The following is a 6141-nucleotide window of genomic DNA, read 5'->3' on the forward strand; positions in this document are numbered from 1 at the left end:
TCTGGGTGTGGATACAGGGTATTTATCCCCCATGGCCAGCGGGGATTGGCTGACCATGATACCTGAGCTTTAGGCAGCACTGCGGATTGGAGGAATGAAACAGGTGACTGGAGTCCAACATGGCTGCGTCCATGAACGGTAACAGAAGGGGAATTAACTACTGTGGGGAGATAAAACAATGGCGGTGAAGGCCGCAGCAGCAGGATCACATGCGCCCAGCGGCGCGCGGCGGACAGAGAGACAGAAGCGGCAGCAGAGGCACATGGAGGACGTGCATCCAGACGGGAGCCCCCAGGCGCGGCGGTGACGGCCGCGGCGGGACCGAAAGTGCCGCACTTCCATAAGTACGTATACTAAGGTGGTCAGCTAAGACCAGCGCTGCGAGCAATAACCTAAGTTAACGCCCGGCCCTGGCCCGCTGAGCCAACCTCAGGAGGCACCTAATGGGTAAAAGCTGGTGTCTCAGTACCCGGATCGTGACAGCACCCCCCCTTTAGGAGTGGCCCCAGGACACTTCTTAGGTTTACGTGTATAAGTACCCGGATCGTGACAGGGTGGTGGCGTGCTGCGGGAAAATACGCTCGCCGTGGTGGGGCTTGCGAATAGTTCTCTCAGGAGCTCAGTGTGCTGTCAGCGGGGAACGGGACCATTAACCCTTCAAGAGGTTGGGCTGTCCCCTTCCCCTCCCTAAGTCCCACGAAGCAGGCAGGCTGGTGCCAACCAACCCTGCCTGAAAATAACATAGAAAATAAATGCAGAAAACTCTTCAGTAGCTTCCTTCAGCGTGACCGGCTCCTCCGGGCACATTTTCTAAACTGAGTCTGGTAGGAGGGGCATAGAGGGAGGAGACAGCCCACACTATCAAATTCTTAAAGTGCTCATGGCTCCTAGTGGACCCGTCTGTACCCCATGGTACTAAATGGACACCAGTATCCTGTAGGATGTAAGAGAAAATAGGAATTTGATACCTACCGGTAATTCCTTTTCTCCTAGTCCGTAGGGGATACTGGGAGCCCGCCTCTCTGCTTCATTTAATTTCCTGCAAGCATTGTTGTTGTGTTTCATGGTTGGGCCTGCTGTTGCTGTCCCTAGTTTTAACTTGTGGTTTGCGTGGCTATCCTCTTGTTATGATTGTGTGTTGGTTCGTTAACTAACCAGTTTTTAAATTTATTTTCCTCCTCTCAAAGTATGTCCATCTCGGGCACAGTTTTCCTAGACTGAGTCTGCAGGAGGGACATAGAGGGGAGGAGCCAGCACAAGAATTTTTAAGTGCCATGGCTCCATTGGACCCCATCTATACCCCATGGTACTAAGACCATCCCAGTATCCCCTACAGACTAGGAGAAAAGGAATTACAAGTAGGTATCAATTCCTATTTTTTTGAGAAGGTCGTCTTTTTTCTCTTTCTGTTCCTCTCTCATCACAGCACCGCTCTCCCCTCACAGCACAGCACCCTTCATCAATTATAGCACAGCACCCCTTTCCATCACAGCACACCCTTTCCTCCCCTCACACCACCCCTCACCCATTACAGCAAAGCACCCCTTTCTCTCACAGCACAGCACCCCTCACCTATTAGAGAACAGTACCGCTTACAGGACAGCACCTCTCACCTATTATAGAACAGCACACCTTTTCCCACACCCCTCTCAGCACAGTACCCCTAACCCATTACAGAACAGTAATGCTCACAGGACAGCACCCCTCACAGCACAGTACCCCTTTCCCCTCACAGCACAGCACCCCTCACCCATTACAGCACAGTACCGCTCACCGCACAGCACCCCTCATCCATCACATCACAGCACCCCTCACCCATCACAGCACAGCTCCCCTCACAGGGCAGAACCCGTCACAGCACAGCACCACTTGGCTGCATTTTGCATTTTGCGCCGGGCATGAGCCAATCACAACTCATGGACAGGCACACAATCAGGGGTGGTTGCACAGTCACCCCTGAATGGCTGCCGGTCCGCAATCCATGACTGGCTCATGGTTGGCGCCAAATCCAAAATGCCACCAGATGCTCCTGATTGGCTGGTGCAGTAGCAGATCTTGCTACGGGCACATGGGATTTTTGCCCAGGGCGCCGCCTTCCGGAGGGCGTCGCCGCCATCAGGAGGGCGCCGCCGCATGGCAAGATCCGCTACTGTTGGTCAGTGCCCCCCGGTGCTGTGAAGGAAACTAGATGCTACCCGTCTAGTTTCCCTTCGTGGAGAGGACCTTTGCTGTGCGGTGCGCAATGACGTTATCGCGCACCGCACAGCATTGTGGAACTGGCACATAGACGCTAGGGGTCATAATTGACCTCTAGTGTCTATGCTGTGCTATGACGTCTCTCCCATAGATCCGAGGAGCGGCCCCGGCGGAGGGCAGCAGCGGAGGGCAGCAGCAGTCGGGAATCAGGAGAGGGGATAGTAAGTATTCATTTTTTTTTGTAAGCGGCGCTACTCTACTGGGGGCACAACTCTACTGGGGGCACAACTCTACATGGGGCACAAATGGGGGCACAACTCTACAGGGGGCATAACTGACCACGCCCCTGTATGAAGCCACGCCCCTATTTTCGCCCGGGGCGCCACAAGGGCTAGAGCAGGCCCTGGGCTGGTGGTCTGCAAAATCAAAATCCCGCCAGCAGCACCTGATTGGCCATCAATCCGTGAGCTGCGACTAGCTCATGACTGGTGCCGTTTCTAGGGGCGGGCGAGCCGTGCAACCGCACGGGGCGCCCGCCGCGGCACTATGTTACTCCTTCTCGCCTCTCCCGAGCGCTCCTGCTCGGGGGCGGAGTTTCGCGGAATGACGCGTTGCGTCGTGACGTCACGACGCAAACGCGTCATTCCGCAAAGCCCCGCCCCCCGAGCAGGAGCGCTCGGGAGAGGCGAGAAGGAGAAGCAAGAAGAAGGAGGAGGCGGCCGGCGCGAGGGACGTGAGGCGGCGGGACCGAAGAGCGGGAAGACGTAAGTATTCTCTCTCTCTCCCCCCCTCTCCCCCTTCCTTCTCCTCAGCTTGAAACCTGCCTGCCGCTGCCGCACTGTGTAAAATGGGGGCACCTGCCTATGGGGATACCTGCCTGCCACACTGTGTAATATGGGGGCACCTGCCTATGGGGATACCTGCCTGCCACACTGTGTAATATGGGGGCACCTGCCTATGGTGATACCTGCCTGCCACACTGTGTAATATGGGGGCACCTGCCTATGGGGATACCTGCCTGCCACACTGTGTAATATGGGGGCACCTGCCTGCGTACTGTGTAATATGGGGGCACCTGCCTGCGTACTGTGTAATATGGGGGCATCTGCCTGCGTACTGTGTAATATGGGGGCACCTGCCTGCGTACTGTGTAATATGGGGGCACCTGCCTGCCACACTGTGTAATATGGGGGCACCTGCCTGTGTACTGTGTAATATGGGGGAACCTGCCTGCGTACTGTGTAATATGGAGGCATCTGCCTGCGTACTGTGTAATATGGGGGCACCTGCCTGCCACACTGTGTAATATGGGGGCACCTGCCTGCGTACTGTGTAATATGGGGGCACCTGCCTGCCACACTGTGTAATATGGGGGCACCTGCCTGCGTACTGTGTAATATGGGGGCATCTGCCTGCGTACTGTGTAATATGGGGGCATCTGCCTGCCACACTGTGTAATATGGGGGCACCTGCCTGCGTACTGTGTAATATGGGGGCATCTGCCTGCGTACTGTGTAATATGGGGGCACCTGCCTGCCACACTGTGTAATATGGGGGCACCTGCCTGCGTACTGTGTAATATGGGGGCACCTGCCTGCCACACTGTGTAATATGGGGGCACCTGCCTGCGTACTGTGTAATATGGGGGCACCTGCCTGCCACACTGTGTAATATGGGGGCACCTGCCTGCCACACTGTGTAATATGGGGGCACCTGCCTGTGTACTGTGTAATATGGGGGCACCTGCCTGCGTACTGTGTAAAATGGGGATATCTGCCTGCCGTGCTGTGTAAAATGGGGATATCTGCCTGCCGTGCTGTGTAAAATGGGGATATCTGCCTGCCGTGCTGTGTAAAATGGGGATACCTGCCTGCTGCACTTTGTAAATTGGGGATACCTGCCTGCGTACTGTGTAAAATGGGGGCACCTGCCTGCGTACTGTGTAAAATGGGGATACCTGCCTGCGTACTGTGTAAAATGGGGATACCAGCCTTCCGTGCTGTGTAAAATGGGGACACCTGCCTGCCGCGCTGTGTAAAATGGGGACACCTGCCTGCCGCGCTGTGTAATATGGGGACACTTGCCTGCTGTAATGTGTAAAAAGTAGAGATGAGCGGATTCGGTTTTACTCGGTTTTACTCGGTTCTCAAAACCGAATCTTATTGGCTCACGGATGTCACGTGTTTTGGATAGCCAATAAGATTCGGTTTTGAGAACCGAGTAAAACCGAGTAAAACCGAATCCGCTCATCTCTAGTAAAAAGGGGACTTTTTTTATTTTTATTTTTTCCCCACTGTGGTGGGTGTGATGATATCAGATGAGGCCATGCCCACTTTAATGAGACCACGCCCATTTTAATCAGGCCACACACCCTTGTCGGGAGCGCGCGCGCCTACTTTTTCTTTTTATGGCTATATGGGGGGGGGCACACTTTTTTTTTAGGGCAATAGGGGGGGGGGCGTATTTTGAAATCTCGCACTGGGAGCCAAATTGTCTAGAAACGGCCCTGACTGGTGCCAAATTTAGACAGATGCCGCAGCTGCTTGTTGACTGATGCGGGGAGAAGTCACATTGTCACTGTCCCAATGTCAGCTGCCGAAATGAAGTGCCGGTATGCAGAGGCGCAACTAGGATTTTCGGAGCCCAGGCCAAGATTAAGAATGGCTCCGCCCCCCCCCCCCCCCAAAAAAAAAAAAGACTCACAAAGTAAAGTATGTGTGCCAAACAATGGGCGTGGCCACATACCACAAGGGGCATGGCCACTGAAAATAGGGACCTGTTTCTCATCACACTGGGAACACTCTTTTCAATACCACATGCACCTTACCTATATGATGGTTCTCACAATGAGGAACCTCTGAAGATATGTATCCTCTATGCCAGATGGCAACTTCAGTCGGTATTCACTATTCATGTAGGATATCACATTGTCCAGAAGATGCCTGTTTAAGAATATTAACAAGGTCATCATCATGCAACAGCGGTTCCACCAGACTCGTATCACCTCCTGCCCTCTGCATCTCTCAGCCACACCGTCACCTACCCCTGCACCATCTCTCAGTACACCATCACCTACCCCGTTTCGTCTCACAGCACACCATCATCTCCCATCCTGCTTCGTCTCTCTGCACACATCACCTCCAGCGGCGTCTCTCAGCACACCATCATCTCCCACCCTGCGTTGTCTCTCAGCACACCATCATCTCCCAATGCACCTCCCCTGCGTCTTTTCATGTTCTGCCTATGTCTCTCACCATCACCTTATCCCTTTTCCTTCTGTGTCAAATAGCCTCCCCAACTTCATTCTGTATTTCCCTCCATTCTATTTACCATACTATCATTTCACTCATGAATTACACAGGTTCTCTGGCCTATTAATAGTAAAACCAGGTGAAATGCAGGTTTGAGGTCTGTCAGCAACAGAATCTGTAATTCCAAAGTGTCCCTGTTTAAAGGGATAGTATGTCAAGTATAGCACTGAAGTAACATTTCGGGCGCTATTCAATTCTTTTCACCCCCTTCCACACCCATTCTGTTTCTGAGTGGTATAATAATTTCAGCTCGCTACCCCCGGGGCCCAATCCTTTACGCAGCTAAACCTGATTACTATGGGTGCAATATGCGCAATTACGCGGATTACTTTAGAAAGGAGATTGGCGTGATATATCATTTGAATACCGCCCGTAGAATTTGAATACTATAAAATTATACAGAGCAGCTGATTGGTTGGCATGTGCAACTTCTCCACTTGCTCACTTCTCCACTTTTTTCACTGCTTAGTACATCTTCCCCTAAGTTTATCTACAGTAGCTCTCCTCTGGTAGTCTACGCTGCAGCTCCGGCATTGCAACTGCCGCTGTGCATGACCCATACCCTCCAACATGATCCCTTCCACCACATACAAAATACTCTACACCTGGCCTTTTTACATAAAGTAGGATTGCA

General features: G+C 52.9%; 1 long non-coding RNA gene across 1 annotated transcript in view; it reads right to left on the reverse strand.

The window, feature by feature from the left end:
* The window catches only part of LOC134980236 (uncharacterized), a 33947-nt gene extending 28821 nt beyond the window's left edge, over window positions 1–5126 (reverse strand). Inside the window, exon 1 of the long non-coding RNA XR_010190359.1 lies at window positions 5024–5126. This is a non-coding gene — a long non-coding RNA (uncharacterized LOC134980236). The remainder of the gene's footprint in view (window positions 1–5023) is intronic.
* Between the last annotated feature and the right edge of the window lie 1015 nt (window positions 5127–6141).

The sequence above is a fragment of the Pseudophryne corroboree genome, chromosome 12 (assembly GCF_028390025.1).
Source record: "Pseudophryne corroboree isolate aPseCor3 chromosome 12, aPseCor3.hap2, whole genome shotgun sequence".
NCBI classification, from domain to species: domain Eukaryota; kingdom Metazoa; phylum Chordata; class Amphibia; order Anura; family Myobatrachidae; genus Pseudophryne; species Pseudophryne corroboree.